This window comes from Pseudochaenichthys georgianus, unplaced genomic scaffold (assembly GCF_902827115.2).
Source record: "Pseudochaenichthys georgianus unplaced genomic scaffold, fPseGeo1.2 scaffold_167_arrow_ctg1, whole genome shotgun sequence".
In the NCBI taxonomy this organism is placed as follows: Eukaryota; Metazoa; Chordata; class Actinopteri; order Perciformes; family Channichthyidae; genus Pseudochaenichthys; species Pseudochaenichthys georgianus.
In genome coordinates, this window is record NW_027262480.1 from 1021158 (window position 1) to 1047958 (window position 26801).

Below are 26801 nucleotides of genomic sequence, written 5' to 3' on the forward strand. Positions count from 1 at the left end.
CTCTAGCCCAGAGGTGCCCAGTACGTCGACCGCGGCGGCAATGCTGGTAGATCACGAGTCTTTCATAAAAAAAAAAATCCAGTTCCGTTAGAATTAGGCAAAACAGGTTTTGATCCCTCCTCCCATCGCTTTCCAGTCTGTTAACCCAGAATACAAAGCGATACAAAATCAGTCAAGTGCCAGGAAAACTCAAACTCAAAGAGACAAACAACCAATTTGAGTGCGGGACCGAGCAAAAAGCTAAAAACATACCACTTTCACCCAGAATGGGAGGAAGAATATTTGTTTGTGATGTCACATTCAAAGGTTATTATTTGTAAAGCAAGCGTCGTTCTGCCAAAGAAAGGTAACGTGGAGAGGCATTATCGGAGTGTTCACAAGGCATATAACAGCGACTTCCCTCCGAGTAGCAAGTTGAGAAAGAGAAAGGTCATGTATTATTGCTACAAAAACATTATCTCGCAGTCTTTGTGTCGCCAACTCGTTTCTAATATACAAAAAGACAAAAAAATGCGTCTATGGTCGGTGTATTTTTGATCTTTCCGATCCAGATGAGATCTCTCTCCCCCGTGTGCGAGGGGGGCGGGGCAGTTTACACACACGCGGCAGCTACATGCAGCAACACACGGAGGAGATGGCGGAGAGAAGCGCTCCGGTCCAAGGTGTGGTTAAATGTTAACCGTCTTGAGGTGGACAAGGCTCCTTGCCAAGAGTGTTCAGCATGTAAGGGCGGTAACATGAGCAATTTGTCCAATTTGTCTTTGTTTAGCAAAAGTGCACCACATTCAGATGGAGGAATGCACCGGGTTCGACTGTCTTTCTAGTAGCTCTGTAGCGAGTAACTTTTTCACGTCAGGTGTTATGTATGCTAGCAGCAACACATGGAGTTAACTCAATGATACAAACATGGGTTAATGATTAGAGGTAACTGAGTTACTCTTTGTTTTGTTAAAGTTTCAGCTATTCTGTTCACAGTTCTGTCATCAGATTATTTAATACGATTTGTTAAAACATTGTTGTTTCTTTTGATGTGAAATATTATTTATTTAATTTAAATAAAAAGCAATGTTAATTGTGTAAACAATTTGTTAAATTAATTTAATAATGTATGTATTTTTGAATCAAGTATTCATCTTTATTGTTAGTTTCCACATGACTAAAACAACCTCAAGCTAAATCTAAAAGTTGATGGCTAAATAAGAGCGTTTGAGAAATTGTGCAAGGCAGACAGTAATAGTCCGAATAGTCGATTAATCGTTTCATTAATCGATAGATTAATCGATTATCAAATTAGTCGTTGGTTGCAGCCCTATTATCCCATGTATAAATAAAACGTGTTATTCAGCAACCCTTGCAATTTGGGATTTTATTTTTGGTTGGTAGACCTCGGTGAGATGGTCATTTCAAAAGTAGCTCACAGCCAAAAAAGTGTGGGCACCCCTGCTCTAGCCAGTGTGTTATCCAAGGTCTTGGAAAATAATTTTGTTGGATAGACTATGTTCGTATGTATGTACCTCAGATATCCAGTTTGGCTTCAAGGCAAAGCATGGTACTGAGCTATGCATCTATGCTTTGAAGGAAATGGTAGAAACATATAGAAGACAGAATTCCACTGTTCTGATTGGTTTCATTGATGCCTCTAAGGCTTTTGACCGAGTTAACCATCATAAACTGTTTTTAAAATTGAGACAATGGGGTGTTCCTAATTAGGATCCTGGCTTATTGGTTATGCCAACCAGAGCATGCGGATCAAATGGGGGGAATGCAGTCTCGGCGCCATTTGGTGTTGGTAATGGAGTCCGCCAGGGGGGGGCTCCTCTCACCACGCCTTTTTAATATCTATATGAATGATCTATCAGATGATTTAAGGTCTGTAAAACAGGGTGTGTGATTGGTAATGTGATTGTAAACCATCTTATGTATGCCGATGATCTGGCTATTGTTTCTCCTAGCAGTGCTGGTTTTCAACAGTTGCTAAATGTTTGTTCTGATTACGGAGTCAAATTTGATGTTAAATACAATGCTAAGAAGAGCGCTGTAATGATCTGCAGAGCAAAAGGGGATAAGAACCTTTGTTTTCCAACATTATACCTATCAGGACAGGTGCTGTCTGTTTGCTGTAACACTACGTATCTGGGACACATCATCACAGATGAAATGGCTGATGATGATGACATGTATAGACAGCGGCGTGTCTTATATATACAAGCCAACATGTTGGCTAGACAATTCTCTTGGTGTTCAGATGAGGTTAAGGTGAACCTCTTTAGAGCGTATTGCACTCCTCTATACTGCCCCCTTGTGGGTCAAGTATAAGAAGGGCGACCCTCCGGAAGCTCCAGGTTGCATATAATGGACTGTTTGCGTATACTGCTTAGAAAACCAAGGTGGTGCAGTGCAAGTGGAATGTTTCTGGTAATGCACGCGGTCAACACGTTCCATGCTCTTTTGAGAAATCTGATTTACAAAATTCATCTGTCGATTGAATGTTTCTCATAACTCTGTCATTATGCTGCTTTCAAATCCGTGTCTCAGTGCCTTTTTTAATTTATATTTGAGTGTTTGTATGTCTTGTAATAATGGACCAGAGGTCTCTTAAATAAAGATGATGATGTATTGTACGAAGCCCCTAAAGGGCAATGAAAAAAAGAGTGAGACAGTAACGTCTGTTTGCAGGAGAAAGTTACACGGGGGCGCCAAGTAGGTAAGTGGAGTGCACAGAGACATTTCCATTGCAGAGTGTTATGTTTATGTGGGGAAATAGCAGTGCATACATTATTTGAGATATAATTTCGAACTCAGACTTCTTTTTAGGGGACATTTCGGCCAGGAGAGAGCTATTTGTTCAGCACCGGATCAGCAAAACAGGAGAAATCTGTGAACCAGTCTGCCTGATCTATGAATTCATTGTCCGTGACTCTCACAGGAGGCAGTAACGTGTAACTCGCAGAAATATGAGAAGAGCAGCACCAGCTGCAAAGAGCTGTGCCTTTTACTGTGTTAGTTCACTGTGGTTTACCTTCATTACAATAGCTAAAGTGCAACCGCAGGCTGCTACATTTTCAGCCACCACACACACACAACACACACACACACACACACACACCACACACCACACACACACACACACACACGACACACACACACACACACACACACACACACACACACACACACCACACACACACACACCACACACACACACACACACACACACACACACACACACCACCACACACACACACACACACACCGTCACATATTGACGTACTGTCATTGCCCTCCCCGTCGATATATTACGTACAGGGTCCACCTTTTTCCCGTCATTTTTCTTCGGCAGGGCGTCCCATAGACCTTCATTGCGGACACAGCGGACCCCTTGCCCGTCAGGCTTCTACGGGCAGGGCGTCCCATGGGACCTTCATAATGCCTATTTTTAAGGTTCATTTGGCCATTAAAATGCGTTTTGATCTCATTTTATGCGAGTAATGAGTTTTTATTTCTGATTATTTGTGCAGTACATGTACATGATGTTAGTTTGCTAGTTATGACGAAGATTACTTCATGAATGTGTACACATTCATGGTTGCTAAGGTGGTTGCTATGGACGCTGCAACAGCTCCCAGACCACGTGATCAACAACAATGGCCGACCCTTCGTGTTATTCCCCGGTGGGAAATGCCTATTTTAAGGTTCATTTGGCCATAAAATGCGTGTTTGATGGTCATTGTATGCGAGTAATGAGTTTTTATTTCTGATTATTTGTGCAGTACATGTACATGATGTTAGTTTGCTAGTTATGACGAAGATTACCTTACGTCTGTGAGGAAAAATACATGGGGGCTCAGAGCCTCGTATTTTTAAATCTTTTTTTTCCTGTCTAATTTGTTATTCTTTTCAAATAACACACTGTTATTTACTCACCAATAACCACAATTATCCTTGCTTTTATTTATTGGTTTAATTCCATAATCTCGGTCTTTTTTGGCGTTCGTCAGAACTGAATTTCAAAATAAAATAAACCGGAAACAGACGTGGGCATTTCGAGCGATTACCCAAGATTCTCAGCTACGCTGATTGATGTTTTAGAGCCGCAATGCATGCTGGGATTTGGTGTTTATATTATATGAAATCCGGAAACATTTGAAAAGAATACCATAATACTTAATTCCGAGTGCTCTTGCTTTTCTCTTTGAAAGTCATCACATAACGGCATTGTAATACACGGTTCGGCTGCATTACATATTACAGATCTGCCGTAGTTCTTTATTTATAGCGCCCTGATGAGAAGACCTTTGGAAAAACTGAAGAAATGCAGCCGAAACTGAATACTTGACGTGGATCATAAATATATCAACAATTAAAAAACTTCTCAATTTCTCTTCACACAATACGTCTCCTTGCAGTATCAACACTAATTCGGGCTGGACTTTTACATTTGATCTAGTTCATAGATAGGTTATATTTACACCATAACGGTGCACAGCTGATATAAAAGAACTTGTAGTTTTTTAAGATATTATTGATTTGGATTGAATTTGAATGTAAGAATGTAAATACTGAGTCTGAAATAGTAATAGCAATATGCTGTAAAATTATGTGAAAGCATGAATAAAACTACACATCTTCTGATGTTGTACATACAAGTGTCTGTGTGTACCTTGTGTGCCTAGTGGTTTAAGCACGTTATTGAATTATTGTTTTTATGTGTTATATTTGATTAAAAAAATATGAAGAGTACATATACTTTCATAGGGATGAAAGTAGAAGGTCTGTGATAGAAATATAGAATATAAAAAATCAAGAAGATACTATAAGTGATCTCTTCAATAAAACAGTTTAGTGCAGGATGTACAAAGATATTAATAGGAGGAGGTGCAAAACAGAAAAACGAATTAACATTTATTTAAACATTAAATAACAGATTAAGGTCTTCTTTTAAATAAGAAAAAAACGTTGGGGGTATCTATCTACAGATAAATACAAAGTACTTAACGTCTAATATATTGCTTTCCTGCAATGTTAACTATGTTGAAGCACTTATTTTAACTGATATTATACATATGGATTATACTCTTATGTATGTAGATAGAATAAGAAATGTGCAGAATATGACAGTTTAAATGGTGGTGGTATACACATATTGATAGATGTCTTGTAATGCACTGTTGGGGGACCTGTGACCCAAGTTTTTTCATTCATTGCATAACTACACCGTAGTTGTGTATGATATGTCAATACACCTTTAAAAATCTTGAAATCTTGAAAGGGATGTGCAAAATAGCCATAATATATAGTCTTTAATTAACTATTAGTAGAGAATGACGAGTAATTAATATATTTTATTACTCGTTTCCATGTCAATTGCAGTCAAATATCTCCTGATTGTTGGCATTTGACAATCACCTTACCTGAATTTTACTCAGGTGTAACTATTAAAGTCTGCTTTAAGGGTTGTTTATATTTCACATCATTAATCAGAATCTGCAAAAGTAACTAAAATAAGTGTAGTGGAGTAAAAATACCAGGTTATAACCTCTGAATTGTAGTGGAGTAGAATTAACAAAGTATCAATGAGCTGTCATGTGGTATATTAATGCTATATATTGATGCTGCGCATTATGGACAGCGATTTTTACCCATTTATTAATTATATGTTTTACATTTGATAACACCAATGTGTTAATACTGGCAACTTCTAATTTAGGAAAAAACGAAAACGTTCAGTAGAGACGTCCCATAGAACATTTTGCGGAAACACAATTGTGTAGTGTGTAGTTCTGGGGGGGGGGGGGGGGGCGTTCGATTCCAGTTTTGGATAGTCTGGCGTGGTTTCGTTCCATTTCAAACAGCTGTTTGACGCTGTAACCTTGGCGCACTGCCACTCCAAACATCCAAATCCCAGACCTTGAAGAGTAATCACGGGGACAGTAGTCCTAAACCATAGCTGGGGATTCTGGGTAGTGTAGTGTCTTCGGCCATCCTAAACTCAACAATGTTGACAATCGCAATGATGCTCGAACTGTCCCTTATAGGCCTACGTCTGTTTCCGGTTATTTTTATTTTGAAATTCAGTTCCTGACGAACACCAAAAAGACCGAGATTATGGAATTAACCAATAAATAAAAGCAAGGATAATTGTGTGTTATTGGTGAGTAAAATAACAGTGTGTTATTTTGAAAAGAATAACAAATTAGAAGGAAAAGATTTTAAAAATACGAGGCTCTGAGCCCCATGTATTTTCCTCACAGACGTAAGGTAATCTTCGTCATAACTAGCAAACTAAACATCATGTACATGTACTGCACAAATAATCAGAAATAAAAACTCATTACTCGCATACAATGACATCAAAATGCATTTAATGGCCAAATGAACCTTAAAATAGGCATTTTCCACCGGGGAATAACACGAAGGGTCGGCCATTGTTGTTGATCACGTGGTCTGGGAGCTGTTGCAGCGTCCATAGCAACCACCTTAGCAACCATGAATGTGTACACATTCATGAAGTAATCTTCGTCATAACTAGCAAACTAAACATCATGTACATGTACAAATAATCAGAAATAAAAAACTCATTACTCGCATAAAATGAGATCAAAACGCATTTTAATGGCCAAATGAACCTTAAAATAGGCATTATGAAGGTCCATGGGACGCCCTGCCCGTAGAAGCCTGACGGGTAAGGGGTCCGCTGTGTTCGCAATGAAGGTCTATGGGACGCCCTGCCCGAAGAAAAATGACGGGGGAAAGGGGTACCCTGTACATAATATAGCGACGGGGAGGGGCCCTGACCGTCCGTCAATATGTGGACGGGAGGGGAGGGAGAACGGACACACACACACACACACACACACACACACACACACACACACACACACACACACACACACACATCACACACACACACACACACACACCACACACACACACCACACCACACACACACACAACCACACACACACACACACACCACACACACACACACACACACACACACACACACGCGCACACACACACGCACACACGCACACACGCCTCATTCTGTTTTCATTTACTCGTTCGTTATCTGACCAGCTTCAATCTTGTAGGCTACTCACTTCGTTTCTTGTAGCCCTCGAAAGGGTTTTGGAGGCCGATGCCTCGGTGAACGTGAGTTGTTTGGCTTTCTTGTCCGCAGCAGCAGAAAGCATTTTCGAATCTTTGAATGAATCATAGTGGGGTCGTCACCCGTGGATTTTCTCTTATGCTCCAACACACAGTGCACGGGTGCAAGAATAGTTTCCCCCCACTTTCATGCAAGACATCGGGGTACTGCTTTGCCCGGTCTTTAGCAGAAATGTTCGTCGGTAAATGAGATGGATTAGATTTTTTCATCTTGGTGAAGAGAAACTCTCGTGTGAGCTCCACACGTTCACTCTACGGTGTTGTTTACCTTCTGTGATGCGCGAGCTGATAACGTCGCGCATCATCATCACTTCACGTCAAGATGAGGTTAACTTTTTTTTTCAACTTTGTGTTGAAAAATGCGGGGATTATGCGGCCTTTTGATAAATATGCGGCTTTTTAAAAATCTGCGCCATTTTGCTGATTATGCGGGAAATTCTGCGATCGCAGAATCGCGTTTTTCTGGAGGGTCTAGCTTAGGCAAGCAATGTGGACAAGTTCATCTTTCTTTCAAACAACATGAAAATACAATGACAAGCAAGTCATAATGTCAAACTGGCTGCTTAGGTACTAGTACAGTACAGTTCAAATACAGATTATTTCAGTTCATCGAAAAGCTGCACCTTAATGTTTATTTTATTTTATATTTATTTGAGTGAATATTCATAGTTTAATAATAATTAAAAACCCAAAACTAATAGTTTATGTTTTGTGAGTACTAGTACAGTAAAGTTCAAATACAGATTATTTCAGTTAATCGAAATGCTGCACCTTAATGTTTATTTTATTATATTTTGTATTTATTTGAGTGAATACATTATTCACAGTTTAATAATAATTAAAAAAAAATATGTTATGTTTTGTGATAATTTTTTCTGCTGTACCGAAAACGTACCGAACCGAACCGTGACCTAAAACCGAGGTACGTACCGAACCGAAATGTTTGTGAACCGTTTACACCCTAGTAGGGGCTGTAGACCAAGGTTGTCCTCTATCCCCTCTTCTTTTCTTAATCGCAATTGAACCATTTGCTATTGCTGTGAGAGAGCACACAATGATTTCAGGCATACATGTGAGAGGGTTTGACCATCGAATAGCTCTATTACGCTGATGACGTGATTCTCTTCCTTAGAAATCTGGAGGATTCTATACCGGCTCTTATGGATCTGATTAAAGGCTTCGGCCGAATATCGGGTTACAAAGTAAATAATTCAAAATCCTCCATCATGCTCCTTAACTCGGAGGAAAGGTCTAACCCACCCAAACATGCTGGTCATCTTAGAACAGTAAATACTTTCTCTTACTTGGGTTTTCAGATCGTCCCCAAACTGGAAGATATCGTGAACTCTGACTATAATCCGACGATAGCGTCTATTTCCAAATCAGCGGACCGATGGTCGAACCTTCCGATCTCTCGCTAATGGGTAGAATTAATATACTCAAGATGAATGTTCTTCCCAAGCTTTTATATTTGTTTCAAAACATCCCCCTGCCACCCCCACCAGATATTTTTCCTAGAATGAAGAAAAATGGTTAGTAAATTGTATCTGGAACAACAGATGCCCCAGGCTCCGTTTGTCTCTATCGTACTTGCCTTATGATCAGTGTTGTGCTAGTTTACTGAAAACCAGTAACTAGTTACCATTACTAGTTACTTTATTTCAAAAGTAACTCCGTTGCTTTACTGATTACTTACCACAAAAAAGTAATGCGTTACTGTGAAAAGTAACGTTTTAGTTTACTTAAAAAAAAGGGTTCCCATTATATTAATGCCCTTATAGCCTTCATTTCAGTACTGTAATTGCATTGGAGAATATACAATCTGGTTGATACAACTTGACATGCATTATATGCAATCTGGATAGCATCGATATTAGCTGGCTTTACATTGTTGTATATTCTTTCTCCAGGTAGTTGGAAAAGGTTTTCCGTTTCATATGCCGTGTGCCCCGCCCGACATGCTATCATGCTAACTAGCTCCCTGAAGCGGGGTGACTTCCACTGTAGCATAGCCTGCATGTGTTCTACCAACATACCTGTGCAGATGGCTTTATCGACTTTTTCCCTGGCTAGCAGTCCCTTGGTTAAAATCCAGCCGCTGTTGCTTAGGTGCAGGTGGAGGTGGAGTGGCGTTGGATGAGTCTGGGTCTGTGCCGGTCTTAGCTACTAGCTTCGTCCCAGCATGTTGTTTTTGCAGATGTTTTAAGAGGGTGTGAATGACTGGTTTGGGCAGTAGATAGGCTCTTTGACCCGCCAGGACACAACTTACATTAACTAAAACGTTCTTTTCTTTGTGCTCGACAAAAGTGAAATAGTGAGAATATCTCCCAGGTGTAGAAACTAGACTTGAGCAGCCGCCGCCGCCGCCATGATAGTCTTGTTAGTAAACAACACAACACGCCCACCAAGCCCGTCCTCCGCATGTGACACAGGAAGTGATTTAAGTACATTTACTCAAGTACTGTACTTAAGTACAGTTCTCATCTCTGTTCACCTGGCTGTTGACTATATAAAAAAACTAACGGAGTAACGCAACCATGTAGTAACGGTAACTGAGTTACTGAATTTATAAAAAGTAATGCGTTAGAGTAACTAGTTACTGCCAAAATAACGGCGTTACAGTAAACGCGTTAGCTTTGGAACGTGTTAGTCCCACACTGGCTTATGATAGAGGAGGATACAGTTCCCCAACATGATGTGGTACTAGCTGGGCAGCTCAGCTGAACATTGATGTTTTATTACTAGAGGCCTCCGGCGTGGAGGGATGTTGAGTCTTGCTTCCTTAAAGCTCCCCACTTATCTATATTCTGACACAACTAAAAAAACTACACCTAAAGTTACAAATATGATTGTGTCTGCAGGATGGTTAAAACATATATGAACGAACGTTCTTCTCTCTCCTGGTTTAGCACGATCTGGGGAAATATCCTTTTTGCGCACAGGGAATGCCGATGGGGGTTTTATACTATGGGCTGAAACGGGGTGGACAGTTAAAGACATGTTTTGGAAGTTATAATGGGAACTTTTACCATTGAGGAACTTGTCAGTAATACGATATCCCTCGTAAAACATTTTTTAAATATCTGCAACTCAGGAGCTTTGCTGGAGCGAACCAGGATCGCTCATGCTGGCCCTCCTCTGTCTATATGGAGAAAGTTTTAATTAAAAAAAAAAACCTTTGGGAAGGGCATCATATCTGAATTCTATGATCTCCTGCTGGCCTTCTCCCCAGAATCCTTGAACTCTAGACTTAATGCCTGGAAAATGACTTACAGGAAGATCTAACATTGGAACAGGAGCACAGCTTGTAAGGGCGTAGCCCAAACACAGACGGGTATATGCGTCTAAAGCTTCTTCTGCAACTACAAGTGGCTAATGAGAGTGTATATTACACCAGCCAAAAACTGAATAAATGTAACGCTAATATCCAGACACGTGCACCAGATGTGGGGGAAGGAAAAAGGCACACTGTTGTCTATGGTTATGTCCAAGAATAAGAATTCTGGAAGAGGTTAGGGTAACAGTACAGAATATTGTATTGATCAGCTTAAAGCTGGAACCAAAAATGTTCCTACTTGGCCTATATCCGGATGGACGTTATGAACAAGTTTTTATAGATATCCGTTATTACAAGCAAAAAGAGTGATTGCCTTAACATGGATAAAGTTGGGCAAACCTAGTATTGCACAGTGGTTTAGGGAACTTTCTTTATGTCTGAGAATGCAAGTGATTTTTTCTAAAGGCAAAGACAAACAAGAACTGTTCCAGAAGGTATACAGTATACCAAGAACAACGACCTATCTCAATTTCTGAACGAACCTGGGCAGGATAATAGGTTATATGTTAAAATTGCGTCATTGGCTTGATCCTATCACTTTTCATGTGAACACACATTACAATAGGCTATGTGCTTAAACTCTTTGCAGCTATTTAATAACTGGTTTATAAAGTGATATTTTTTTCTATGTAAATGACTGATATCCTCTGCAGAAATACGGTCCTATTGCTGGAAAACTGGATGGTTGCCGATGTATTAGAGTGCCCTTGTTGTATGTATGTACTGTATGTACCAATTTAATTTAGTGTTGTTATTTTTCTTTAATGTAAAGTAATGTAGTTGTCCTGTGTATATATATATGTATTGCTTTTGGCTCTATGTCTTCGTCCTATGTATGTGATTTTTTGTATGCTGAAAATCATAAACATATTGATAAAAAATAAATAAAGCATTGAATGGTTTAGGCCCAAAATACATTTCTGACCTCCTAAACTCTGAACCATCCAGATCTCTCAGGTCAGCTTTCTGTCCCCAGAGTCAGAACTCAACCTGGCGAAGTTCAGTTATTATGCTCCAACATCTGGAACAAACTCCAGAAACCTGCAGGTCCGCTCCAACTCTGACTACTTTTAAATCCAGGCTGAAGACTTTTCTTTTTGCCGCTGCTTTTAATTGAGCTGTTCATATCTTACACTGCACTGTAACTTTTATTGATGTATTTTGTCTTTTAATGTTTATTCTATTATCTTTGCTTTTTAATGACGTTTTCTTTAATGCCTTTCATTTTTGTAAAGCACTTTGAAAGGTGCTATATAAATAAACTTGCCTTACACTGATGATTGTCATACCAAACACACCACATCAATTCATAATTAAGTACTCTGATGATACTTCAATAATATCTCTGCTAAGTAACACAGACGACCCTGATCTGCACCAACAGGCTGTAAATCAGGTGGTTGAGTGGACTGATATCAATGCTCTTCAGATCAACACCAAGAAAACTGAGGAAATAGTTTTTGGCTCACCATCTGACTCCCATAAAGTCCTCATTGTCATCCAGACAGATCAAATCAAGCAGGGAGTTTCATACAAATACTTGGCTGTAACGATTGACCACCTGCTGTCATGGAAAGAGCACATTGAATATCTGTGCAAAAGGACAAAACAAAGAATGTATTTTCTCTGCCACCGTAGGTCTTTTTGGACGAGCAGAGAAATTCTTCAGTTGTTCTTTACATCTGTGATCGTGTCTGTTCTGCAGTACTGCAAAGCTACCTGGTACAAGTGTTTGTCAGCAGCTTTAAAATCAAAACTGCTCCACCTGTTAAAAATCTGCTCAAAGAGTGTTGGTCCACCCTGTCAGAGACTTTCTGACTCAGCAGACCATAATAACCTGAGAGGCTGTCCAACAACATCATCTGGGACCCAAAGCATACTCTGAACAGAGAATACGAACTGCTGCCATCTAATGGAGATTCAATAAAGTCAGACTGAGGCTGCGGCCCCACGAGGATGAAAACGGCTAAACGCATAGGATTAACGCAAACGCAATCGCAAACGGCTTCCGTCCACATGCAATAATTATCCGGATAGTGTCTGTCCACACGAGACCGCTCCGTTTAGCTCCAACCGCTGGAGAAGCTGCAGTACATATGCAGGAGCCTCTACGTGGCGCTGTAACTTCCTCCACAAAAGCAGCGAAGAAGCATGGTTGTCATGGTTGCCCTTCTGTTTATTCTCCGCGGTGGGGGCCGAGGGAACCGCAGAGTTTTTCGCCAGTCAGCGTGTATTAAAGTTGAAATCTTCCGGACAAAATTATAAAAGTGCCGGTCAAAGGTCTTCTTTGTTATTTATTGAGCTTTAAAACAAATGAATAACGACTCTATATAATATAATAATAAAATACACGGAGCCTCTCTTTTTCCTCCCTCTCTTCGGACAGCGTCAGTGTCTGTCTCATCCAGTAATCAGTGACCCGGCCGACTGTAAAATAAACATATTTATAACTAGTTTAGTTTGAGAGGTAATTAAAATAGCTAAGGGCGATGATCTGACTTGAAGTGTGTGTTGCTGCAGCGGGAGGAGCTGCAGGTGAGCAGAGCTGCGTGTCGCCGTCCTGTCAGATTAGACTTCACTCGCGAGAGAAAGATAAATAATCTGAATTCAGGATGCAGTTTACTTTGACGCGGGGGTGAGCAGCAGAGGTGGGGAGAGGCGGGGCTATTGCCTCATCATTATTGCTGTAGATGTTGCACAACAACTGTAGCATGGTCAATAGCGTCCGGAGCACGATAGCAACCTCTGCGATCCGCCATTGTTGTTGTTGTTGGTGGCGAAACACTTCAGCACTGGCGCGGGGTAAGCGGAGGTGAGCAGAAGAGGTGGGGAGAGGCGGGGCTATTGCGCAATCACTATCAGTGCTCTGAAAATGTCCGTATAGGACGCACACACGGAGCCGTTTGACCCCCCCAGAGAGTGGCGTATGCATTTCTATCCACCTTGGGACCCGTTGTCGTTTCCTCAGTCGTTTAGTGCCGTATTCGGGTCGTCCTCGTGTTGCCGAACGGTCTATATGACACTAAACAGTAACGCAAACGACCGAATTCGTCCTCGTGGGGCCGCAGGCCTGAAGCATCCTTTGTGCTCCAGTCAGTCCTCTCAGTAAACACAGAGCTGAATCCAGACCAAAGCACGCTGAAGGCTCTTTGAGCAGGTTGTCTCTCACTGATCCTGCTGTTATGTTACATGTTTGTTTTTCATGTATTGTGTCTTGATATTTGTTTATGTTGATGTTTACACATGGAGCTGCTGTGATGCAAGTCACATTTCAGACTTGATCTGACCAATAAAGTATTATCGTATACAACAACCTTCTAACCTATATCTAACCATACAGGGCATTCATATTGTATTTTCTAAACAGGTTGTGATCTTCATTTGGGGATAACGGTGTTAGGAATATATTGTGATGAAGTGCACACTGACCTGAGCTCCAGGGGTCTCTTTGTTCTCCTCCATGCTGCTCTCAGTGCTCCTTCTCCGGCTGTGTCTCTGAAATAAACAACACAACTACAGCTGACACAAAACAAGACAACTCAATACAACCCACAGACACAACTAAACAAATCTACAGCTACTTCGTAGGTTCATAGCAGAGGTGAGAAGTAACTAAGTACATTTACTCAAGAACTGTACTTAAGATTCCATTTAGAGGTACTTTCACTTTACTTGAGTATTTCTATTTAACGCTACTTTGTACTTTTAGAACAATTCAGAGGTAAATGGTGTACTCTTACTCCACTACATGTGTTTAATACCGTTAGTTACTTTACAGATCTGGATTAATGATGTGAAACACAATCAAGTGTTAAATCAGACTTTAGTTCCACCACACACACACACACACACACACACACACACACACACACACACACACACACACACACACACACACACACACACACACACACACACACACACACACACACACACACACACACACACACACACACACACACACACACACACACACCACACCCACACACACACACACACACACACACACACCACACACACCTCTACGTCCTGGTTCGTCAGTCTTTCTTCTCCTTGATAAAACACTGCCATTAAACACACTAATCTCCCTTTAATGCCTTTACTTATGTTACCGATCAGCCACGTGGTATAAAAAGCTACGAACAAAGAACGGGAGGCAACAAAACACGGTTTAACGGATGAAAGCACGGATAAATCACCCTCCAAGGATAAACTAACTCTTTGTATGTGTTTTAAAAGTCTCTTAAACTAGTGATGTTACGTACTGCGCCGAGGCTTCGGAGCGTGTGTCGAGTAATCCCCGAAGCTTTTTGTGAAGCATGTATCGAGGCTTGTATGTTTTGGGTCAGTGACGTCATCGATGACAAACGAAGCCTCGCTGCCTGTCGATACCACGTGACTGCTTCAGGAAGCGATTCAGATCCGTTGAGTTACGACAACGGAAGTCCTAAAACGGTTATCGTCACGTGGTTCATGTAGACGAGGATCGTTCCCCGGAAGTTCATGGCGGGCAAAGTGAATGCATTGATAACAGGAGATAGAACTACGATTTTTGGTAATTATTAGTGAATAAAGGTTTTGATTTGCAATATTTATACAACAAATCGATATGTGTATGTATTTACATCAATATGTTTTAAAAAAATAAAATCGAATTTGCTAAAATTAAGTGATAATATTAGGATTAGTGTGAACAACTAGTTTACATGTTACTAACAGTGCCTTGGTTAAAGAGCCTGTTGCTGTTTATTTATAGCTTTGAATTCTTTCAAACCAATATTATCTTCTTAACTTGTATGGTAGTCAGGAGCATCACTTTCTAATGTGTATTGATATATTTAGAGGGAGGAGATCTAAAGTAATGCTTTAAAATTCAGATTGGATTCATTTCTACCATTTTCTTAAATTCATGGTAGTTTCAGTAATCCCATGGTAACTGAGGACCAGTGGCGGTTCTAGAACATTTTACATGGGTGGCAAAGGGGGGGCAAGAGGTCATGCCAGGGTGGCATGGGAGGGGCGGACAGTACGTGGTATTTTATACTGTAACCTATTTATTGTTAATTCATGCCCTAACACAAGTGTTCTTAATGCACAAGAGAAACAAGGTGTTCAGACAAACAATCGGGTGCCCTTTGAGTCCCCCAACCTTACTTCAACAATTTTAAATGAAAGGAAACTACAAAATGTTTTTTTAAAGCAATGAATTAATGAAACAGGTTGTTTTGCATTACAATGTAAAACTAAATGTATATATATATTTTGTTTTTAAAAGATTGGTTGTCTTAGTAGTAGACAGACATATTTGCATGTCTTCACTAAGCATTATTACATATTCATTTAATATTAAACAAATCAAAATGGCCAATTATCCCAAAATGTTGCTGCTAATATAATCATATGATTGTCAACTTTAACTGATCAAAAAGAAATTCGGAAAAAATACTTGAATTATCTATGAAATTGCAATATTGACACACGTCCCTCAGTTTGTTTCCTATTTACCCTCCTATTAAGTTAAAATAATGGATCAGTCCATGTGTCATCTGCATTGAGGGAATTACATCACAAAAGTCTTCTGAAGAAAATATGGCAAAGAAAGGCAAGTGTCAGTTTCTTCTCTTATTTCAGTTTTTATATTTTCAGATTAAGATTGACATGCTCAACATTTCAACTCTGTTATATGAATTAATAATAGTAAATAATTGTTTATTACAAAATAAACAATAGTTTTGCAAAATATTACAATTTTGTAATGTCCTTGACTTCCATGTGGTGCCATATCTTAGCTAAACAAGGTCTCAGGCCTACTTTTGTCAAAAACTTCAACCCTGTTAAATTTTTTCAAGGAAATTCCTATAATTATTTATATTTGGGCCTGAGGTGGGAACATGTAAGTAGTCCACTACCAGATGTTGACCAAACATTTTGGTTTCATTTTTCAAAGATGTAAAGACCCAAAAGGCACCCGATTCAGAGAATACTCAGAATTCTGCTTACTGTAAGTACAGTAAAAGTACTTAGTTATAATTAGTACACAAATGACATCACCCATCTCTTCAGAGAGCTAAAGGTGACCTGTGCAGCAACACATTTCAATCAATATTTGTCAATACTAAGAGTTGCTAGATTGTGCTGCTGTGATGGAATATGTAAGGAGAATAAGAAAATACCATGTGGTCCAGCTGGAGTCTCATCTGCCTCCTGATCACTGCCTCTGTCCCTCTTTCTGACACTTCATCTTTATTCCAATCCTCACAGCCTACATGTCTTCTTCTTCACTAATGTCTTCATCTCCTTCTCTTCCTCCTGATCTGACCTTCCTGGTCTCTTCCGTGAACTCTCTTTTCCTTTCCCTCTCTCTGTTCGTCCTGATCACTCTCAGATATATCTTTTTGTTGTTGTTGAATCACTCCAGCTACTCTGGCCTGCAAGAGTCTACTTGTGAAAAGCACTGGTACAAATGCTTGTATAACTTTACACATTAGCGCCATGTAGCTAATAAGTAGCATATCATAAATATAACATCAGAAAGAATGTATCAAACGCACACAGGCAGCTGTGTTTAGTTCCAGTTTTTACGGTAAAGGATGTATCCTGGTTTCATTGATCTGGCCTCATTGCTGTGATGTGTAGTTTACGTGGATTTAATAGTATGCCTACCGCATAGTTTAGCAAAGTGATCGATCTCCCAGCTAGCGCTGTCTGCGTAGTATTTTGTAACGTAACGCCCCAAACAGCGCCCGTCTGTTAAACGCTATCGAATCAAACGGCTGCGTTTTATTAATATTTAGTTTCAAGCTCTCGTCCTTAGTAAAAACAAAACTAGTGGAAGGGGAAATGCTCCCAGGGGAAGCTGATCCACCCTAGGTGCTGGGACAGCTCGTTCCCTCTCTGCACGCTGTGTGAGCCGCAGTCTGTGTGAACGCCGCTCCGCAGTTTAATGCAGGGCCGTAGCAGCATTTTTAACGGGCCTAAAATGATATTTAAAATGATTCACTTTTGACTAATTTAATGCTTGTTTCGTTGCTTGTGGAAATAGTGTAGGTTTGTTTTAGTACAGTTTTAGGAAAACAAAAGTTAGGGGGGCAGCTGGGGGGGCTCTACAGTGGGGGGGGGGGGGCAGCTGCCCCCCCTTGCCCCCCCCCCGTAGATCCGCCCCTGCTGAGGACACAAGTTATCTAAATGACTAATGTCATCTTTATGGCTTTCAGAAAGGACAGGAGACCGACAGGTGACTATCAAAGGACTAGCAGCAGCAGCATGATGATGTTAAATGTGTTGTTTTAGGAACATCCATTGCAAATACATGGAATTCAATAAACATTGAATAGCATATCATGCAGTTTGTCGGTGCCTTTTCCTCCGTGTTGTCCTGGTTTGCTGTGCTGCCTCCTAGTCGCCACCATGGTTTGCTGTACTGCCTGGGGATGCTCAAATCGCTCAGAGAAAGGAGTACGAATGTACGGCTTCCCCACTGACACAGAGCGGAGGAAAAAATGGCTGGCTCAAGTCAGCAGGAGCAATTTCACGACCAACAGCAACACAATATGTGATGTAATTATATACAAACACTGCATTTGCACTTTTTCACAAAACGAAAACCACACCATTGGGAAAGCTTAATGTTTTGTTTAATACAAAAAAACAGGGAAAGGCTTGAAAACACAGAGTTGAGACTCGGGGTGCAGGGTGAGGGTCTCAGTGCAGGTATTCAGGCTCCATTGAACCCCCCTCTGGTTCTTGTGCTGAAAGAGGGAGTAACAGACAGGAGAAAGGGTTATACACACCTATATAGCACACCTATTGGATGGGAAATGCCTCGGGGCGATAAGGTGTTTACTTATATAAAACGGTAGTATTAAACTTACCTTGTGTTTTCACTCTCACTTAAGTCCCTCTCCCTTTGCCATCAATCCAGAACCAGCTGAGCTGCAACATTATACAGACAGGTAATAATCAACAGAATCACAAGGACACAATATGGCTCTGCTAAAAACACTCACTCTTACACGCACCAAAGTTATATTTATCTAATATTTAACTCCCTCCACCCCTGCATACAATCCCGTTCAGAAGCCCCTCTTCTCTAATTCAACATGTTGGACGAAATGACATTAAGAGAACGGAATTTACAATTAAAAGGCTGTTCAACGTGTGTTGCTAACTTGCTTCGGTATGCTAGCTTAATCTGTTATCTGTAAACGTTCCCTAAATCTACTAATTTAGGGATAATCCACTGACATCCTTTAATACACATGTTCATTTGAATCAGATGTACTGATAATATCCGCAATATAAATCTTTAAACTTCTTCTTACCTTTAAAAGTCCGTCACGAACGGTGTATTATGCTGCAACTCCACAGCTCTGCCAGCCTTGGTGCTAACTTCCGGGGAACGATTGAGAGGCTCCACGATCCGCCATTGCTGTAAAAAAGTGGTCCATTGGAGTGAACGGAGATGTCGTAACTCTTCTATTAAATGGCTCTGGGTTGAACCAGAGCTGTATAATAGAAGAGTTACGACAACGGAAGTCCAAAAACGGTTATCGTCACGTGGTTCATGTAGACGAGGATCGTTCCCCGGAAGTTCATGGCGGGCAATGTGAATGCATTGATAACAGGAGATAGAACTAAGATTTTTGGTAATTATTAGTGAATAAAGGTTTTGATTTGCAATATTTATACAACAAATCGATATGTGTATGTATTTACATCAATATGTTTTAAAAAATAAAATAGAATTTTCTAATATTAAGTGATAATATTAGGATTAGTGTGAACAACTAGTTTACATGTTACGAACAGTGCCTTGGTTAAAGAGCCTGTTGCTGTTTATTTATAGCTTTGAATTCTTTCAAACCAATATTATCTTCTTAAACTTGTATGGTAGTCAGGAGCATCACTTTCTAATGTTTATTGATATATTTAGAGGGAGGGGATCTAAAGTAATGCTTTAAAATTCAGATTAGATTAATGTCTACCATTTTCTTAAATTCATGGTAGTTTCAGTAATCCCATGGTAATTGAGGACACAAGTTATCTAAATGACTAATGTCATCTTTATGGCTTTCAGAAAGGACAGGAGACCGACAGGTGGCTATCAAAGGACTAGCAGCAGCAGCAGGACTAGCAGGACTAGCAGCATATGATGATGATGATGATGATGATGATGATGATGATGTTAAATGTGTTGTTTTAGGAACATCCATTGCAAATACATGGAATTCAATAAACATTGAATAGCATATCATGCAGTTTGTCTATGCCTTTTCCTCCGTGTTGTCCTGGTTTGCTGTGCTGCCTCCTAGTCGCCACCATGGTTTGCTGTGCTGCCTGGGGATGCTCAAATCGCTCCGAGAAAGGAGTACGAATGTACGGCTTCCCCACTGACACAGAGCGGAGGAAAAAATGGCTGGCTCAAGTCAGCAGGAGCAATTTCACGACCAACAGCAAAACAATATGTGAGGTAATTATATACAAACACTGCATTTGCACTTTTTCACAAAACAAAAACCACACCATTGGGAAAGCTTAATGTTTTGTTTAATACAAAAAAACAGGGAAAGGCTTGAAAAACACAGAGTTGAGACTCGGGGTGCAGGGTGAGGGTCTCAGTGCAGGTATTCAGGCTCCATTGAATCCCCCTCTGGTTCTTGTGCTGAAAGAGGGAGTAACAGACAGGAGAAAGGGTTATACACACCTATATAGCACACCTATTGGATGGGAAATTGCATTGGGGAGATAAGGTGTGGTCTCTGTTCCCAACTGAAGTTATGGAACTTTATTATTTGTGAGTTTAACAAAGTATGACAAATGGCATCAGTAACAGATGTGATATGAATTTCTATAAAGTTGTCTCACATTCTTGGTCATATTTTATATACAGTATGTAATGAGTATAACATGTCTAGTAAGTATAAAGTGTTTCCTAATACTGTGTATTCAACCACTATGGAATATGTATGTGGGCAGACAAGATTCAGACACAGTTGTTCTGTGTGTGAAGTAACCTCAAGTCACTCCGCAGGCACATTTTGATGCAGACCAGTTTGTCAAGACAAAAAAGGGCAAGACTAGGCTGAGAGCAGAGGCTATACCCACCATCTTCGTGCATCGCCCTGTGGTCAAAAAGAGAAGGGTCCCTGCACCACGATTCACCCCGGGACCTGTATCTACAAAGCCCATAGCTCATGATCACAGCTATAGTGTGAAAGGTGACACAGGTATAATAAGTATGAACTCTTAGTAACAAAAGTAATATTTGTTATTTTTAAGTGGTATAATATTTAAAATGTTCGAAAATGTACAGTGCCATGTCTTCTACTTACATTAGTCTCAAAGATTGAGGGAAGAAGGGATGAGGAGACTGAGAGAAAGGAAAGTGAGGGTGAAGAAAGTGAGGACATGGCTAGTGAGGAGAGACAGGGAGGGCGGACACCACCCACTCAGCCAGCAGCCACTCAGCATACGAGGGAACCAGCAGCCAGTCAACATACGAGGGAACCAGCAGCCAGTCAGCATACGAGGGAACCAGCAGCCAGTCAGCATACGAGGGAACCAGCAGCCAGTCAGCATACGAGGGAACCAGCAGCCAGTCAGCATACGAGGGAACCAGCAGCCACTCAGCATACAAGGGAACCAGCAGCCACTCAGCATACGAGGGAACCAGCAGCCAGTCAGCATACGAGGGAACCAGCAGCCAGTCAGCATACGAGGGAACCAGCAGCCAGTCAGCATACGAGGGAACCAGCAGCCAGTCAGCATACGAGGGAACCAGCAGCCACTCAGCATACAAGGGAACCAGCAGCCACTCAGCATACGAGGGAACCAGCAGCCAGTCAACATACGAGGGAACCAGCTGCCAGTCAAACAGATCTATTACAACACTTAAAGAGAAAATTAAAGAGCCAAGAAGGAATCGCCAAAAAAGCAAAGGCTGCACTAAGAAAAATCAGGAAGGAAAATGCAGCTCTCAAGAAAACAATGAAAATTAGGGACAAGAAATATAAGAAAACGTTTTCAAAAGACCAACTGAAGGCATTAGGCAGACTCACCACAAAGGGGATGAAGTGGAGCAATGAGACAATTAAGAAGGCTTTAAAAATTCGCTTTGCGAGCGGACCAACGGGTTACAAAACTCTGCAGGAATTGAAGATTCCCCTTCCAGGAATAAGGACACTGCAAAGAAGGATGCAATGTGTTAAGTTTGAGCCTGGTGTGTTGACAGAGGTCTTTGATTTCCTAAAATTGAAGGCAGATAGATTGACAGACCTTGAAAGGGAGTGTGTGTTGACCTTGGATGAAATGGCAATCACACCAAGTGTGGAGTTAGACATGATTACAGGCAAACTGTATGGTGATGTGACTTTACCAGGTCACACAGGGGTGGCAACACATGCTTGTTTGTTTATGTTGGCTGGAAACACAACACGGTGGAAGCAAGTAGTGGCATATCATTACACTGGCAATTCTACCAATGGAGCAGAGTACAGGCCAATCATTATTGATATAATACAGAGGGCAGCATCCATAGGGCTACATGTGCTTGATGTCACCACCGACATGGGTAGCCCTAACCGAGCCATGTGGAAATCCTTTGGGGTGGACCAAAATAAAACATCGGTGCCACATCCAGCAAAACCAGACAGGCAGCTCTATTTCATGCCCGATGTTCCACATCTGGTAAAAAATTTAAAAAGTGCCCTTGTCCGTGGGCAGGTCTTCATAATTCCTGAGGATGTTGTTAACAGAGAGAACCTCCCCTCTAACGAGGTTTTTGTGGTCCCCATTAAAGACTTATTGACCTTTCAGGAAGGGATGGCCTTAAAAAGAGCTCCCCATCTTTCAGCTGCAGCCATCGAGCCAAGTCACTTCGATAAGATGAAGGTTGGTCTTGCTCTAAATGTGTTCAGTAAGGCTACAAGTGCTGGACTGAAATACATGGTGCAGCAAGAAAACCGCCCTCTGTCCTACCTGACGACAGCGTGGTTCCTGGAGCAGGTTGATTGTTGGTTTGATCTGATGTCATCTCACCATCCAATTACAGCCCTGAGCAGGCTCAAGATGGAGGAGTACCAAAAGGCCATCACCTTCCTCCAGAACATCGTCCATCTGTTTCGTGGGATAAAGATATGTCAAAAGGGAGGTTGGAAGCCTGTTCAAACAGGGGTGATAATGGCAACAACATCAATTTTGGCCATACAAGAGGAGATGCTTATACAAGGACACAGGTTTGTGTTAACGTCAAGGTTCACACAAGACTGCCTTGAAAATACATTCAGCTGTGTGAGGTCTAAAAATCCTGTCCCAACTCCAGTGGAATTCCATCATGCACTGAGAATCATATCTGTGGGGCAGTTCCTCACCACCATCAGCTCTGGGAGCTACCAGGAAGACCACAGTAGCTTTTTGGCAGACTTCCTGGACACAGGGGAGCCAAAAATCACTCCATCAGTCAGAGTGGAACAGCTGATGGCGGTGAACAGAGCAGCAGCACCTGACCTCACAAAAACTGAGAAATGTATTCTCTTCCATCTTGCAGGCTACATCGTCCACAAAATCATCAAGTTTGCCAGCATCTGTGAAAAATGCAAAATTGCAACAGAGCACCATGATGAGAGTCCTTCTGGTGACAACAGCTTGTTAGTGGACTTGAAAGACTTCAAGGCAGGTGCTCTTTGTCGTCCCTCCCAAGAAGCCTTTGACTTCATTCACCAAATTGAGGAACTATTTAGGACCAAGACTGGTTCCTCCCTCATGCAGCTCCCCAACGCAGTGGGTGTCTTGGAGAAAGAAGCTCAGGCATCCGTCATGCTGTGGAGTACAAGACAAAATCATTAGAAGATTCATATGGCTGAGGCTGAGAATTGAGGCCAAACAAATCAGAAATGACAGAAAAAAAATGAAATTAAAAGATGGCCATTTTGGAAGCAAGAGCCAATCCAAAAAGGTGAAAAGGAACAACAGCAGCCAAGCTACCACATCCAGCAACCCCCAAACAGATCTACAGCTGCAATCATTTCCATTAGCAGTTGCAATGGAAATATTTGGACTAAACATTGCTCTTCCACCTGCCAGCTCCCAGCTAACATCACTGCCCCTCCACCCGTAACATCACTGCCCTCCACCTGCCAGCACCCAGCTAACATCACTGCCCCTCCACCCGTAACATCACTGCCCTCCACCTGCCAGCACCCAGCCAGAGGAGCACAAACAACAAAAACAAGCAAGGTGTCCCGTCATGTACCTGGAAGTTTGGGTTGGCAAAATGGAGTAAGAGAGGGACTTGAAAAACCTTGGTGGCTCTCTACTCATGTTGTTACAGTTGTCTTGGTTACAGCTCTCAAGTTTTTTTTTTTAAAATATGAAATAAAAAATTGAAGTGAAATCAACCTCTTCTCTGGAGAACAAACTTTGATTTCTCTGTCTTGTGAGTTTGCAGTCTTGCAGTTTTGCTCCTCCACCTGTAACATCACTGTCCCTCCACCTGCCATACAGTAGGTTACTAACAAGATTACTTATATAATACAGTGATAGAATACATGTTTAGTATGCTTACTTATATAAAACAGTAGTATTAAACTTACCTTGTGTTTGCACTCGCACTTAAGTCCCTCTCCCTTTGCCATCAATCCAAAATCAGCTGAGCTGCAACATTATTCAGACAGGTAATAATCAACATAATCACAAGGACACAATATGGCTCTGCTAAAAACACTCACTCTTACACGCACCAAAGTTATATTTATCTAATATTTAACTCCCTCCACCCCCGCATACAATCCCGTTTAGAAGCCCCTCTTCTCTAATTCAACATGTTGGACGAAATGACATTAAGAGAACGGAATTTACAATTAAAAGGCTGTTCAACGTGTGTTGCTAACTTGATCGGTATGCTAGCTTAATCTGTTATCTGTAAACGTTCCCTAAATCTACTAATTTAGGGATAATCCACTGACATCCTTTAATACACATGTTCATTTGAATCAGATGTACTGATAATATCCGCAATATAAATCTTTAAACTTCTTCTTACCTTTAAAAGTCCGTCACGAACGGTCTATTATGCTGCAACTCCACAGCTCTACTAGCCTTGGCGCTAACTTCCGGGGAACGATTGAGAGGCTCCACGATCCGTCATTGCTGTAAAAAAGTGGTCCATTGGAGTGAACGGAGATGTCGTAACTCTTCTATTATATGGCTCTGGGTTGAACCGTTGAACCACAACGCTCATAATACCTGGATGTATAATAAGAACCATATTACCCCTCCTCTACCCGGGCCCGGTGACACGATGGAATCAAGAGAGCTCAGACCCTCACTTATATAGAGATCGGAACATGTCATAAGTATAAATAGATACAAGCATAAATAAATGTAGGAATAAAAACATGAATAAATATGCTGCAGTGTTTTCAGTGAGATTCAGTGTGTGTGCTGCGGCTCAGCTGGAGAGCAGTTGACTCACGACCGCAGGTTCTATTTCGTATGAGGCTTCGCCCTCTAAGGCTATCGCTATTGGGTAATCCCACTGCACGTGTGCAGCACTGACAGACTTAATCCACGCCCACCTATGACGTGGGCCCCACCTCCGGCCTCACTTCCGTATAAATACTCCGTTGCAGAAGCACTGTACAGGCACAAGCTCTTTTCAGAGCTGTTTACTAGAAAGCAAACATTTCCCCCTGGCCCCATTCTCCCTCTCCTCCGGGCGGGGGAGACAGGGAGTGGCTCGGGGTTAGCCGACATATGAATTACGACCGGCTGTGGCTGGCTCGCATCAGGGAGGAAGCAGCTTTACACAGACGATACCTTTTAACAAACGTTGTAATGCTTTTCTTTACTTTCAATTTGAGTAAAACATTGAAGATATAACATTGTATTGTTTTGTTTTTACACTGACTCAGATATAATGAAAAGATTACGTCAGTCGAAGCTCAGCTTTGGATAGAGAGAGAGAGAGAGAGAGAGAGAGAGAGAGAGAGAGGGAGAGAGAGAGAGAGAGAGAGAGAGAAGAGGAGAGAGAGGAGAAGAGAGAGAGAGAGGAGAGAGAGAGAGAGAAGAGAGAGAGAGAGAGAGAGAGAGAGAGAGAGAGAGATGAGAGAGAGAGAGAGAGATGGAAGGAAGTCAGGGAGGAACTGCAGTCACACAAAAGAATGTAGGCTTAATAACCCCATCTATCTATATATCTATAACAATAGTCTTCATTTACAATAAGCATAAACGCATAATTGTAAAACAACATCTATTGCAGTTATGTCATAATAACATACAATTGTATAAAACACAATTTGCTTACATCTTTGTTCTCTTTTGAGAATCAAACAAAACTGATTTAAAAAAAAAAAAAATGCAAACAAGTGAATTGAACTAAATTGCTTTTAATTCACTGGCAGGAGCGACAAGTGAGGAGGAGCAAACAGTGAACAACAAGGGAGAGACTGCACAAAGAGAAAGCGTAGAGGACAGAGAGAGTAAAGAACAGGAAGAAGACTCAAGGAGATGGAAGAGAGGCTGCAGGTTATGGAAAGGAGAGAGACATGGAAAATGAATGTTGACAATGTGTTGTGATCATGTTAGCCTCTTCTGCATGTGCAGATCATTAATAGTAGCAATCAACTGATTCTTATGATGTATTACTGTCAAGCTCAAAGAGCGCTTACAGGCTGAACCCTCAATACAAACACGGAAGGGAGGAGACGTGAGTATGGAAGCAAAAATAATTTAATTTCCAACTCAAAATTCAAACAATACTGATGTGGAATTAATAATCCGGATCTGGGAATAACTACGGGGGGGGGAGAGTGGAGGTCCGTAGTTGAAGATCCGGAGGATGTCGGAGAGAGCAGGCTGAAGCCGGGGTTCAGAGATTCTCAGCGGAACACGGGTGAGATGAGCCGGGGAATCAGAGTTGAATAGTGTGAGCAGGCTGGAGCTGGTAGTGAAGATAATCCGAGGTTCGCTGACGAGGTGGTGTTGGCTGGACGTGGCAGGCAGAGTAGTAGAGGGATTCAGTGTATCTTTGACGACGAACTGGTGCATACTGGATGAGGAAGCCGGGTATTTAAGCAGCTGTGGGAGAGTAGATGAATCAGGAAGATGAGTAGCAGCTGCGGAGGTGAATTGACGGGAAATGAAAGTAGGTCAGCCACGCCCAGCCAGGAAGACAGACAGATACAAACAAACATGAAACAAAAAGAGAAGCAGAAGGACGGAAAAGGCACATCCTTACAATTACACTTTCAAAAATAATTTACGCTGACATTGTCAGCCCACTGACATTGTCAGCCCACTG

General features: G+C 41.3%; 2 long non-coding RNA genes and 1 pseudogene across 3 annotated transcripts; all 3 read right to left on the bottom strand.

Moving 5' to 3' along the window:
* LOC117441324 (zinc finger protein 721-like) overlaps positions 1-26801 on the bottom strand; it is a 243847-nt pseudogene that overhangs the window by 57719 nt on the left and 159327 nt on the right.
* LOC139433274 (uncharacterized) lies at positions 18167-18950 on the bottom strand. Its single transcript, XR_011642824.1, has 3 exons — positions 18826-18950; positions 18376-18436; positions 18167-18252 (listed from the first exon to the last, which is right to left on the bottom strand). It is a non-coding gene; the product is annotated as an uncharacterized lncRNA (long non-coding RNA).
* LOC139433271 (uncharacterized) lies at positions 20034-21066 on the bottom strand. 2 transcript variants are annotated; one of them, XR_011642821.1, is made up of 3 exons: positions 20836-21066; positions 20609-20707; positions 20034-20165 (listed from the first exon to the last, which is right to left on the bottom strand). It is a non-coding gene; the product is annotated as an uncharacterized lncRNA (long non-coding RNA). The 2 variants fall into 2 exon arrangements; XR_011642820.1 differs by having other exon boundaries at positions 20609-21066.